General features: G+C 44.9%; 1 pseudogene; it reads left to right on the forward strand.

The window, feature by feature from the left end:
- The first annotated feature begins 389 nt into the window (after positions 1–389).
- LOC136518554 (gamma-glutamyl hydrolase 1-like) lies at positions 390–5,739 on the forward strand (annotated as a pseudogene).
- The last annotated feature ends 8,020 nt before the right edge of the window (positions 5,740–13,759 follow it).

Here is a 13,759-nt window from a genome sequence, read left to right on the forward strand (position 1 = left end):
ATTTCTTCCTAACGAAACACGTGCTAAGCGTGTTCTAAAAAAACAAAATCAGCATGTTTGTTGGGTCAAGTGTTATTTACGTGGATCCACAATCGCACCTATTCATGGGCTGATTTGTCTTCTTTATTTCTCTTTGTACAAAATTTTGCTTATCCCTAAATTTCGCATGCATTTTTACATCGTCTAGCCATTTATACTTTTTTTTGTTTCTTTTTGCATATAATTTTTTTTTTGAAGTGGGAGAAGCATCCGAGGGGGTGGGAGCGCAGCACAGATGTTCTCGCCCGCCGATGCTCCGGAGCCCCCTCGCCGTTTTAACCACCCGCCACCTCGCTTCCGGCCCCGTCACACACACACACACACACACGCACAACACAAGCGGGCGACGAACGGCCTCTCTTGCCGATGGACTCGCACCGCTGCCCCCACCTGCTCCTCCCCCTCCTCTTCCTGGCCGCTCTCCTCGCCCCACCGCCGTCGGAGGCAACAGCGGCACCGGCAGGGGTCATCCGGCTGCGGACGAGCGGGAAAGCGGGGGCTGCAGCCTGCGCCGCGCCGCCGCCGGACCCTGCCGTGTACGACCGCCCTGTCATCGGCATCGTCTCGCACCCGGGGGACGGCGCCGGCGGCAGGATTAGCAACACCACCGCGACCTCCTACATCGCCGCCTCCTACGTCAAGTTCATCGAGGCCGGCGGCGCGCGCGTCATCCCGATCATCTACAATGAGCCTGAGGAGCACCTGCTCGAGGTGCGCGCTTCGCACATTGCCTCTGATTTCTAACTTTTCCTCTCTTCCCCGGTCGATCGTGTTCTCGCAGAGAGCTACCGATAGTAGCTTTGATGTGCTCGCAAGTAAATACACGTTTCATGTTTTTGCATACGCGAATTGGGATACGGGCATATTGCTCTTGGCCAACTGCAGTTGTGCTTGTCGATTCTCACTACTCACTATAGTATTTTTGCGGTTTTGCCCCTTGAGTTATGTTAAATTTCCAGTCTAATCAGTAAAATACCCAAGCCGTCTTTGAAGTTGTGACAAGTACCTAGACTCTCGAAATGTATTTTCAGATCCTAAGCTTGTTATAGAGTATTATCTAACTCTCAAAATAGCAATTTAAGTCCCCACATTGGTCACGATTGTCATTTAGATCCTGAACTTAACATAGGACGTCATCCAACTCCAAACAAATCCCGACCCACTCCCGATGGGGACAATGAAGCCCCTTTCATGAGCATTCCAACAGTCTTTCTTAAATTTATCCTCTAAATCCTCATATATATAGAGTAATTGAAATAAAAATCACTCTTTATTTTTTTTTTCATCTGAGCAACTCTAATGAAAAGATTTATAGAGAGTGTTCTTTTATTCAAATGGTTTTCCAAATAATGATTTAGAAAATGAGTTTAAAAAAGATTCTTGGAAATGCTTCAATTGAAGAAAAATTGCTGGAGATTTTTTTCCACCAATCTCTATTCCTATGAATACAAAAAAAATATAAAGCGCCTTTTAAAGTTGCTCCTTATACTTTATTAGATCTGAATCGGATCGCCAGGGGCCAGATCCCAAGCGTTAGGTTATCCGGTCTTTGGCGCTAGCTACTGAACATTTTTGCTGTCGTTTTCATCCACGTCTTGTCATTTCCCATGGCACTCACCGATTGAGTTACTTTTGTCAGAAAAAGTAATTTTAAATCTGATTACATCAAACTATTTTAAATTTAACTAAGTTCATAAAAAATATTATCAACATTATGATCTTAAATAGATGTATATAAAAATAACCTTCTGTCTAGTTTATAAAGCTAGATTTGACATAGCACAATCTCTCAAATTATACTTTAACTATTTATTTATTTTATATTATATTATTTATAATTATAAACTTATGATTATTGTTGGGTAGTACATATGATTACGATCTAACCATATCAGGTTTATATAACAATAACTAAAAGTTATTAGATAAATTGGTCAAATATTGTAAAGTTTGACCTTGACATTCATAAATGCCTTATAAACTAAACCGGTGGAAATATTCACTGACGAATCTAATTATACTTATTTAGTATAGTATAAATATTAATATCTACCTATACAAATTTAGTCAAACCTTAAATCATTTGAATAAGTATTATTTTAGAATTACATCTTTTCTGGGACTTAAGGGTTTAATCGATTGGTGTGGTTGTCCCTTTCACACGTTATTTTTTTCTAACACGTGTTACCTATTGTTTACTCTTCCCTGCAGAAGTTGAGTTTGGTGAATGGCGTGCTGTTCACTGGTGGATCAGCGAAGCGAGGCCTATATTTTGAGACAATAAAAAAAGTCTTTCAGGTACGATGCGTGATTATGAACACCGTTAGAAATTGATACAATCGATATATTCGCAACACCTGGGTTACAATTCGGTGCTATGTATTATTTTCTTCTAATGATGTTATTAATAGCATTAGAACATCTCACTACAGTATCACAACCTCAGATTTAACTATGTTGAATGCTCCAGCTTGAACGATATTGAACAAAATAATCATGACTTACTCTAACCGTTCCTCTTTTATTATGTTGTTCATTTTATAGTATGTTTTGGACAAGAATAACGCCGGTGAACAATTTCCTTTATTTGCCCAATGTCTTGGCTTTGAGCTTGTAAGCATGATTGTCAGTAAGGTATCTTAACTTTTCACAAATTTACTATATTGCAAGTTTCATTACTAAAATATTTTCCTTCTGCTCTAAATTGTAAGTTATTTTAGCTTTGACCTAAGTTAAATTTCTCTAGTTTTGACAGAAAGATGCCTAAACATCTATAACATCAAAGAAGATGCACTACAAATATATTTTTATAGTGCATTACAAATTTAGTCAAAATTAGACAAATTCAACTTAGTACAAAACTAAAACAACTTACAATTTGAAATGGAGAGAGTAAAGATAATTGGCCAACTTATTAACCATTGTAAAATCGATAAAATTGTACGCATGATGGAAGACTAATGGTTAGTTTGAAGTAAGAATATCTTTTGCTTGCCTGTTGTTTGGTACTGGAGCAAAGTGCTGCGGCCTTCTATTCCATGAAGGCACCATGATTGATTCCTGTTTGCTTTGACAAGTAGGCCCTAATAAATATTCTTTTGCTGTTGTGCTAGGACAATAATATCTTGGAGAAATTTGACGCCCTGAATCAAACATCTACTCTTCAGTTTCCCAGTTATGATTTCGAGGGCTCAGTGTTTCAAAGGTGCCTGTTTCATGCTAACCAAGTCTTCTATTTGTTACTGCAATACTGCTTGACGGGAACATTTAGAATTTAGACAAGTTATCCTATAGTCCGAGAGATGGGGCAAGTAAATGTTATAGAGGATGGTTCGTCCCACGGGACAGCGCGCATCTTTTTATTACCGTGTTAACAAAACTGAACTGTAGAATATGCAAATGGGTTAAGCCAACGTATTTATGTATTCACATAGTTTCATTAATTACTCATACAGAACTTACTTTTATCTACAATGGATCACTACATGCAGTACAATAGAGCTCGGTTAATTTGAAGAAAGGAACGGAAATAAATTGCTTATGAGAAGATGTGGCAAGTACACATAGTGAATTACACTTGTTCTAACTACTGACTGGCAATTGCTCACAGGTTTGACACTGACCTCATCAAGAAAGTCAGCACCAGCTGTCTTGTCATGCAACAGCATAAAGTAAGTGCCACCATTGGTGCTGCTTACTTCTTCTTTTTTTAATTTCAGCACCGCACCTACTTTCTTATGGGCTGGGCTCAATGCCTTAATCCTTGCCGATCCTTGTATGGCTGGCGGTTCTGATAGCATTACAGAACAACCAAACTTAGTTCCAAATTCAGGTCCCCTAACATGTCTGCTTTTTTATTTGGGTGAAGTATGGTATACACCAAGGCGATTGCAAGAGAACGATGCACTGTCAAGTTTCTTCAAAATCTTGACTACATCACCTGATGAAAACGGCAAGGTATGTAACAATTGTGCTACTACATACTAATCTATGGTGTTAAGTCATTACTATAAGGCTATAAGCAGAACAACTTTGATGAGTTTTTTCTAATGTTCCCCATGTAGCTTATCCGGGTTAATGCTCATCAATTCTTCCAATGCACAAATTAACATTCTTTTGTTTGTATAAAATCAGGTCTATGTCTCAACTGTACAAGCCCACAAGTACCCAATCACTTGCACACAATGGCACCCTGAGGTATGTGTTTTGGGAGTTTTCATATTATTTGTTCTTATTGCATCTGCCATTTTTTTGGCATACTGCATTTTCTTGAATTAATATTCACAGCATATCAAATTGTGGCCACTCACCAAATACTAATGCTTTATATATCAATAAAACTGCCCTCACTTAATGCAGAAAGCCATTTTTGAGTGGAGGAACCCAGTGATTCCACACAGCGAAGATGCAGTACAGGTTACTCAACATTTTGCCAATCATTTTATCAGGTTTGTTGTTGCAGGCTGTAACCTTTTATTTATACTAGTATATTTGAAGTTAGGGAATACTTCATCTGGTTATTTCTGGGTCTATCCACCATCTTTTATTATTTTTTTGTGGAAATATACCAGAAATTGATCAAACACTACACACCTTTCCTTTCGCTGCCTATTCAGGCTCTCACTCTGTTGGTCTCTTACCTTTGAAACTTATGTTTTTTAAATATAAATAAACCGAAGTTTTAGTAGTGTTCCTTCTAAGGAATTCTAGTCATAGCGCTTTGATGTCTTGAGTTAAACATGTGTACAAAAGGACCTTTTTAATCCAATCTGCAAGAACGATTAAAGACAAATGGTGAGCATGCTTTATTACCTCACCCTTCTCTCCGCGTGAAACAGCCAAGCACGCAAGTCTCCAAACAGGCCTCCGGCCGACAAGGTGCTTGATAACCTGATTTAGAGCATCTCCAAGAGTTTGCTATCTCAACTTGGCATCCATGTAATTTTGGCAAAACAAGAAAAAATAGTCTCCAACAGTTTGGCAAAACAACTTGGCATCAATAGCAACTTGGTAAATCTTCCCTCCGTGCGCGCAAATATACGCGCGCGTATACGGCTTGGCATCCGGGGCTCTTCGTTTCTTAGCGGGGCTCTTCGTTCGCTTAGCGGGGCTCTTCGTTCGTTTAGCAGGGCTCTTCGTTCGCTTAGCGGGCCTCTTCGTTTTGTTAACGGGTTTTTTAATTTTACCAAGTCAAAAATGCCAAACTCTTGGAGATGGATTGTTTTTTTACTTGGCATATAATTTTGGGAGTTGGCAAATCACAAGATTTGCCAAGTAAAATTTGACAAACTCTTGGAGATGCTCTTACAACTACAGCCCGACCGGAAAAAATTTGTGAGTCTCTGCCCTTGTTTAGTTCGCGAAAAGTTTTTCCAAAAAGTGCTACAGTACTTGTCACATCGAATCTTGCGGTGCATGCATGGAGCATTAAATGTAGACGAAAATAAAAACTAATTGCACAGTTTGGTTGGAAATTACGAGACGAACGTTTTGAGTCTAATTAGTCCATGATTGAACACTAATTGTCAAATAAAAACGAAAGTGCTACAGTAGCCAAATTTTGCACTTTTCGCGAACTAAACAAGGGCTCTGTATCTTTACCTAGCTACTAGCGGATGTGCAATCCATTCATCAGCTAGACTAATGCATGCATGCATTCTTGGTAGGAAATCGTTTGAGGAGGTCTACGTTTTCTCCTAAGGCTGAAGAAGTGGACGCTTGAGTGTCAGCACTGCATTGCAGCCATTGCTATTGTATTTTATTGTGATTGTGTATTCATCCTACCACCTGAAAAGTGTACGGATTCGTTGCACTTCCTGTATTGCAGTATGTAGGAAGGAAATAAGTGGGAAGAATAATGTACTGAACTGAAACTACCTTGTACGCAGACTACTCTGAGCCCTGTTTAGTTCGCGAAAAGTTTTCCCAAAAAGTGCTACAGTACTCATCACATCAAATCTTGCGATACGTGTATGGAGCATTAAATGTAGACGAAAAAAACTAATTGCACAGTTTGGTTGGAAATTGCGAGACGAACGTTTTGAGCCTAATTAGTCCATGATTGAACACTAATTACCAAATAAAAACGAAAGTGCTACGGTAGCCAAATTTCTAACTTTTCGCGAACTAAACAAGGGCTGAATTTCAGGGGAAGGTTGGATGCTCCCGGACCTGATTCATGAAATCAATCGAAACTGAAAATTGAATGTACGGCGGATCGTATAGCGCGCTCTGTCCTCTTCTTCTGGCTCTCTGCCGAATGCCGATCATCCGCCGCCGCTCGCCAAATGGACGCTCGGCGCTTCGAGTTTTCTTTTCAGATGGAACCCACTCCTTCACATGGATGGTTCAGTGTTGTCGCCCGACCGTAGGTGGGGACCGTGGGACGCACCGTCGCCGGCGTCCACCTTGGGCTCGTCTGCAACTGCAAACTGTCGTCCTGAGGACAATATGCTGGTCACCAGACATCAGCTCAATCGGGGAATTTTTTATTAAATAATATTTTGTTAATGATTAATTGCAAATTTAGAAACTGTTATAAAAAAATATAGAAATAGCGTTCTGTCGTCCTGTCAGTCCAGAAGGCGAAGCCTATCGGCATCTGGAGGGCCGACAGGTCCGCTTTGGAGTATCGGCATCTGGAGGGCCGACAGGTCCGCTTGGGAGTGCCGACAGGCCTATCGGCTATCGACATCTGGAGGGCCGACAGGTCCGCTTTGGGAGTGCCGACAGGCCTGTCGGCTATCGAGCGACCGACAGGACGATAGGGGTGACGTGGCAGCCGACGCCGGCCTGTCGGCATCTGGAGGGCCGACATGCCGACACGCCTGTCGGCTATCGAGCGGCCGACAGTTCTCCAGCGTCCAATTACATTATTTTGAGCTCTTTTCCGAACAAAACCATCAACTAACTTTATCACTGCAACACTTTAAACATTTGCTCTCCTTTTTCAGACATATAAACATATATTATGCACCATAACCTAAGAAACCTTACAAACTTTTGAAGGCAAACACATTCTAATATTAACCCAGCGCGGTACATGGACCAAACTTGCAATACTAAATGGCATGTGTGGAACTGTAGGTAGCTAAGATGAGTAGTCCCACCACTAATCCTAACATGCCTTAGGGAAAGTAAACAAAGCACGACTTGCAATAGCATGTGTTGAACTCTGTAGTTCTAATGTTCAGAGGTCCACCATACTAGTCCTAACATGCCTTAGGGAATTTAACTTGTTGGGTCTATTACATTGTTCTACTGGGTGCAGCGTGGTTGTTTCCCTTTTCCGTCGCGCCCTGAAGATGGTTCCGCTGCATCCTTCTTGTTCTTGAGAGCTGACTCCCGGATTTTGAGCTCTTGCTCCTGACGCTTGATGGCTGCTTCACGCATACTTAACTGCTCCCTAGAGCCTTGGTGGCTTATGTGATGGTGCTTGGGAGCCCTCTAACTCACTTGAGCTTGATAATGTTCATCCGATCGAGTGAGTGAGCGATTCTAGTGCGATTGCATCGTGAGGTTGCATCGAGTGGCACTAGGTGTTCGAGTTGCTAGCCGGTGGTACTTGTTAGTCTTGGAGGTTGCCACCATCTAGACAGCTTGGTGGCTTATGACTCCGTTGAAGCACGCGAGAAGATTGTGCGGTACTCCGGAGGAGGATTTGTGAGGGGGATTGTGCTCACCCCGCGGGGATCGCGAATAGCAACTCTAGCTGAGCATGTCATTGAGCTACCCTCACTTTCGGAATAGGTTCTTGCGGTGCCCAATGTGCGGGGTTGACGGGTGATGCCAATTAGTCGCCGAACCACCAAGTAAGCGGTTGACACAACGAGGATGTAGCTTGGTGGCAACCAAGTGAACCTCAGGAGAAAATCACCGTGTCAATATTGTCTTCATCATCTTCTCGATGGTTTGCATTCTACACAACACAAGCTTGTATTTATATTTCATACTTTGTGCTTGTGTAGTTGCTCTTGTGACTAGTTTAGCTTTAGTAACTTGCTAGTGTAACACCCTTGATGTTATGCCCTAAACCAACTACTAAAACATGTCATGAGCATCATGTTTATGTGATAATGCATGTGATAGAATGTGTAGATAAATTTCTTGTAACCTAAAATGATCAATAAAAATATTAAATGGATGTTGATTCAATAGCTCATGTATATCAAGTAGGGTTGAAAATCATTTTTTATTAAGAAAAAAATACTATAGAACATGTGTGTGATAATTAAATAAAGTTTGAAGTATAAACTTTGTAGATGATAATGCAACTCTTGTTGTAGAAAAATAATACGACTAGCTAGTATTTCTAATGGCTTTGGAAATGGAACTTGAAGTCAAATTCAGCTCAAGACTTGAAAGAATTTTAAGTTTGAAAACAGTGTGAGAATGCCATGTTGGTGAATTAATTCTGAAAAATATAGCTAAAGGTCAATGCTGTGTTTTGTTCCTTATGGTAGACAGATGTACCCTCTTTCGCATGGTCGAGGTAGTTTAGCTTCAACTGTGTTAGGTTAGATTTTAGACGCGCTTCAAAATTCGTGCACGTCATGTGCCTGGCCTGTGCACACAGTCACCTTGCGTGGCCGCTCAGCGTCGCACGGCTGGCCGCGTCCCGTGCGCCGCGGTGTCGAGCCCGGTCGGCCTGTCTGGCCGTGGGTTGGCCGTGGCTGGCCTCAGCGGGACGCTGTCAACGCCCTACAACTACTGGCCATCGCGCTGCTGCCCCACCTCGCTGTCGCGCTGCTACGCGCACCGCTGTGCCGTGCCAGAGGGCTGCCACTGCGCTATGCCAGAGGCGTCGTTGCGATGCTGTTGTCGAGTGCCCCCGCTGTCGCTATTGTTGCCATGGCTACGTGGCAGTTGCCCTGCCCTATGATTCACCTACAACGAGTCTGTGTCGCCGCTCACCATGTCTGGGTCAACCGACCCTAGCTTCAGGGTGACGGTGGTGCCTCCCTGCTTCGCCCTGTCCCGCAAGCCGACGCCGGTGAGCCGCTCGGGCCCGGCTACCGCATTCAATTGCTTCGCCCACTGGCACCCCTCTTGGCTCTGTGTAACACCTCTGGTGTTACGAGCTCGCTTAGCACCTTAACTAAGGCCTAAAAGAAATTAATTAACCAAGATCTCGTGTTTTAAAGTTTTAAAACTCACATAAAATGATAAAACAAATTATCCATGTTTTTGTATAGCTTGATGGTTCCCGGCGAGTACCTTGGTTTGGTGTAGTTCGTAGGTTGGTTTGACGCTGCGACGTTATCTCAAAAATATCCCGAAGTCCCTTCGTAATGTACTGGAACTCATCCTTGCTACTCGACCCGTCTACCTCGCCTGTTCTCGACGTTGTCGCGTTGCCGGCCGCGTCGCTGTTGCAGTTGACCGCGCGCTGGCACACCTCTTTGGAGCTGTCCGTGCCAACCGACACGCTCTGCCGACCACCTTGGGCCAGGCCAAATCCTCCCCGTCCTTCTCTGCTCTGTCTGTCTCCGTCTCCGATGGTTTTTCCAAGCCGTGGCCTGCTGGCGTTGTTGCCTCGTACGCTCTTGTCCTCTTGCTCCTCTCTCTTTCTTTTTCTTTGCCCCATGCGTCCCAATCTGCTTGTTCTTCAGCTCGCCCTCACCGCAGCGCTCCTGCCATGGCTGCGCCATCGGTGCCCGTCTTTCCCCGCGCGAGCGCACGCACCGCCCTGCTCCTCCCTCCCTTTTCCTCAGCCGCTAAGCTGCTACCGCCATGACCTTGCTCGCCATCCATCCGTCCTCGCCGAGCCCGGCCACCGTGCGTGAGCGCGCGCGTGCCCTCGGTCCAGGCCGTGTCTCCGTCGTCGCCGCAACGCCCCATCGCCATGGCTGCTGCCGTTGCCGCCTCGAGCTCCCGCCACCGTAGCCGTAGCGCCTCACCGGCGTCCGCGCCCCTGCCCGCGTGACCACGCGCGAGCGCCGCTGCACCAAGTCGCCCCGCTAACGTCCGTGCACGGCTCCGCGTCATCCTTGCCTCACCGTGTCCGGTGTCATAGCCACCGTGGTCGCCATTGCCGGCCACGCACCCCCTTCCTTCCCCGTGCTAGCGCACGAGCGCTGCCCCTCGGTCCCGCTGCTGCCCGCAGCTGCGTGCCGCGCAACCGAAGCGCCCGCGCCCACTGTTGCCCTGCCTCCGCCGCGCGCGTTGCTCATCCGAGCCGGCCACCTGCTACGCGAAGCCCCCCCTGCCGGCACCGCAGCTACACCGCCTCACCTCCGAGCCCGCGTGCGACTCCCTCACTCTGCTGCACCAGCGCACGCCATGCCCTTGCCACAGCTCTGCCTCCTCACTGCGTCGCCACCGACTCCGCCGGTGCCGGCCCTCTCCTACGCCGTGTCTCTGTCGTTCGCACCACTACAATGCCTCGCCGGGCCATGCCACCACTGCATCCCCACCCGACGGTTCCCCTGGCAAGCGCTCTTGGGCCCGCGTTGCCCGCAATCGCCCTCACCACGGAACCGCTTGGTCTCGAGCGCGACGCACGTGGCCGGAACTCCGCACTCTAGCTCTGGCCGAGCCCCATTCTCCATCGGGTGCACCCCGCATCAGGCAAGCCATGAGGCCGCCTCCCCACCATCATCGACGAGCGCGTGGCCGGATTTCGCCGCTGGCCGGTGGCTCTGCTCCGTGTTCTGCAATTGGGGAGAAAGAGAAGGTGAGAAAACATGATTCAGGTGGACGCCAGGGGGTAAATGAACTTGTCAGTGGGTGTACTAAATAGTAGTTGGACCTTGTCATAATTTAAGGAAAGTTCAGGGACCATTTTGCATTTGTGCCGCGCCACCAGCCCGCCTAGGCCGCTCTCGCCTACGTTGGGCTAGCCTGCAGCGCACGCCTGTGGGCCGCCCGCTGCTGTGCGCCTGGGCTAGCCTTGGGTCCGCTTGCGCCTGGGCCGGTTGGGCGTCACTGCCGCCTGGCTGGGCCGCTGCCGGTGCCTGGGCCGCTTTGTGCCCAAGGACCCTTGTAACTGTTCGGTGTTTCGTAATTTCAGCAAGTATCTAAATACTTAGAAATTGATAATAAAATGTAGAGAATTCATAAAAATGTCAAACTAGTTTTGTTAGTCTTGTAAAATCATGATCTATCTAATAGGGTACTTTATTCGCATAGGTTTGGTATGTTTTTAGGATTTCTCTAATTATTTTAACATGCTTAATATTGTTAAAATAAGAACTTGTAGGAATTTCCGGGATAAATCGGTGATAGTGTTGACTCTAAAAATTTGATAGTAACTACTAATATTATTAGCTGCTCGCTGTAATTTTTTGTAGCTCCAGAATAATTAGTTTGCTAAATAGATAATGATGCCCTATTCCGAATAAAGACTAAATGGATAGAATAAAATAAAGAAACACCTTGGTTTATATAACTAAAAGAATTGTTGGGAAATAACGCCTTATCCGACAACGTGTATATGTAGCCAAAGTACGGTCATCGTTAGAACTAGCCCGTTAACTTGAGAGGCGTAAATCGTATTTTACGAGTCACGATTGCAGTCGATTAATTATGTCTTTGCATTGCATCGCATTACATATCATATAGGTACGATGATGGATCAACGGATCGATCGAAGGATAATTGGGAATCCGAAGATGGTGTGATGGTATTCTCTCCAGGAGATGATGCGATGGGCTTTCTATTCAGATGATGTGGATGATCTGAAGATGCAAATACTAACTTTTGGTTACATTTTACCAAGGCAAGCCCCGGTGCTTAACCCCTACTCTCTGCAGTTTAAATTATATTTGTGCATTAAGTTTTAAGGAGTTGATCGAAACCCACTTGCATATATATAACTTTATCCTATGAGTCTTACTAGTATGACAGGATCATGTAGATTGCTATGCTACAGGCCTCCGGTAGAAGTCGAGTGATTACCTGTTACTCGCGAGAGATAGGAAATATATTACTGTATTATTATCACTTAGAAAATATAAATGGTGGAAAGAAAAATGGTGACCGGGCATAGATATGGTTTGGGTATTGGTGGGTGTAAGAAGTTGTGTCGCCGCGGATACGGGGCATAGCTTGGTTACACCGTTTTTCCCTGTCTATGTCGGTTAAGGACCGGTCGCTGCGTAAGCCATCGAGGCAAGTCACAGACTTATTATCCCGAGCACATATTTGGGTATGGGCGCTTGGAAGACTTGTTGCTCTCTTGTCGTGGATCCAGCTCTTTCCGGACCGACTGATTGGAAGCGAGGATGGTGGAGGTCCTTGCACCACACTGAGTCCGGGACTCAGGAGTGGGGGCTTAGAGTCCAAGTTTGGATGGGGACCTGGACACCCGGGACAGGAGAGTGATGGGTTGGTCCTACTTGTGCCTTGGGTACAAGCGGGGCTGTGTGTTTTCGGGGTACCCAGCTGGGGGCATTGATTCGCGAATCGTCCGGGCAATCCGGTACGGCTTGTTTCATGCCTAGCATCGTAGTAAGAACCGAAGATGAAAGATGGAAAAAGGAAATCTGATTGCTTACCACCTGCTTGAAAGTAGTACAGGTGCTTACATAGAATGGTTAGTTAATGAACCAATGCGGCTATTAATAAAAATCGAATATAAGGACGCACGCTTAGTAATGCTTCCTACAAATGCAATAAACCCACAAGCCAGATAGCCTTGCATATCCTTGGAGTCTTTTCTTTTCCTCCTGTCGGGTAAGTCTTGCTGAGTACAATTGAGTACTCAGGGTTTTATTCCCCCTGTTGCAGGTGATAGGTGGATGCTAGAGCTGACCCTTGTGTGTGGATTCCTCCTGGTGGGCTCAGAGAGGATTTCCTTTACGCTGCGATCGTAGTTGTTATTATAACTCTCACCAAATACTTTTATAAATGAAAGTTCCATGATCTGTTGTCATAGTTTATTTATCAATACTTCATCATGTCATGATTAGATATTCATTTCCGCTGTAATTCTGATCACATGTTTATATTCCGCTGTTCAATTAAATTGTTCATAACTCTGATAATATGAATTCATTCCGCTGTTATATTAATAAATATTATACTCTGATGTTGTATTAAAAGTGATGTAAGAAATGGTTCAGAATGATGTAAGCTTTGTTCTCTCATTTGTGATCCTGATGGTAGAAATGTGGATTTTTGGGTTCTCCCCTGGGGTGTGCCCGACGGAACCGAGTAATTTAATGTTCTCCTTCGAGTGCTTAGTGTCTAATAGAAGACGAGCACTCCTAGGAGGCATTAGATTAGGCGGTTCTGCCACATGTGGTATCAGAGCACAAATGAGGAAATAAGGCTTCGAAAACCTTTTCTAAACTAAAATTTGACAACAAATTCATTTCAAAAAGTTAGGACATTTGTATGCGAAGTTATATAAGTAGCCCTATTACTATGGTTATGTATCCAGGATAGATGATACTTTGCTGACTTAGATAGGATTAATCAAGTTTCTGCAGGTACACTGACTCAAGCATAGTTTGATAGTATCAACTAGCTATAGGGAGAGAATGATGTGCCAAAAACTCTGAGAACGGTTGCCCTATATGTTGGCAACAGTGAAAGGACGTATAGGACGTGCATTCATGCATATCCCATTTGTGCATATAGCACTCGTATTACTTACTGATACGCTACCCATAGGTGTCACGCGTGTCGTATTACGCACGACTGGCTCGTTTCTATCCTAGAGTTAGGTCTGCGCTGTGGCTTCATGCTCTGCGTTTGCCCATAGTTCACGTTGGTC

Source organism: Miscanthus floridulus, chromosome 17 (assembly GCF_019320115.1).
Source record: "Miscanthus floridulus cultivar M001 chromosome 17, ASM1932011v1, whole genome shotgun sequence".
In the NCBI taxonomy this organism is placed as follows: domain Eukaryota; kingdom Viridiplantae; phylum Streptophyta; class Magnoliopsida; order Poales; family Poaceae; genus Miscanthus; species Miscanthus floridulus.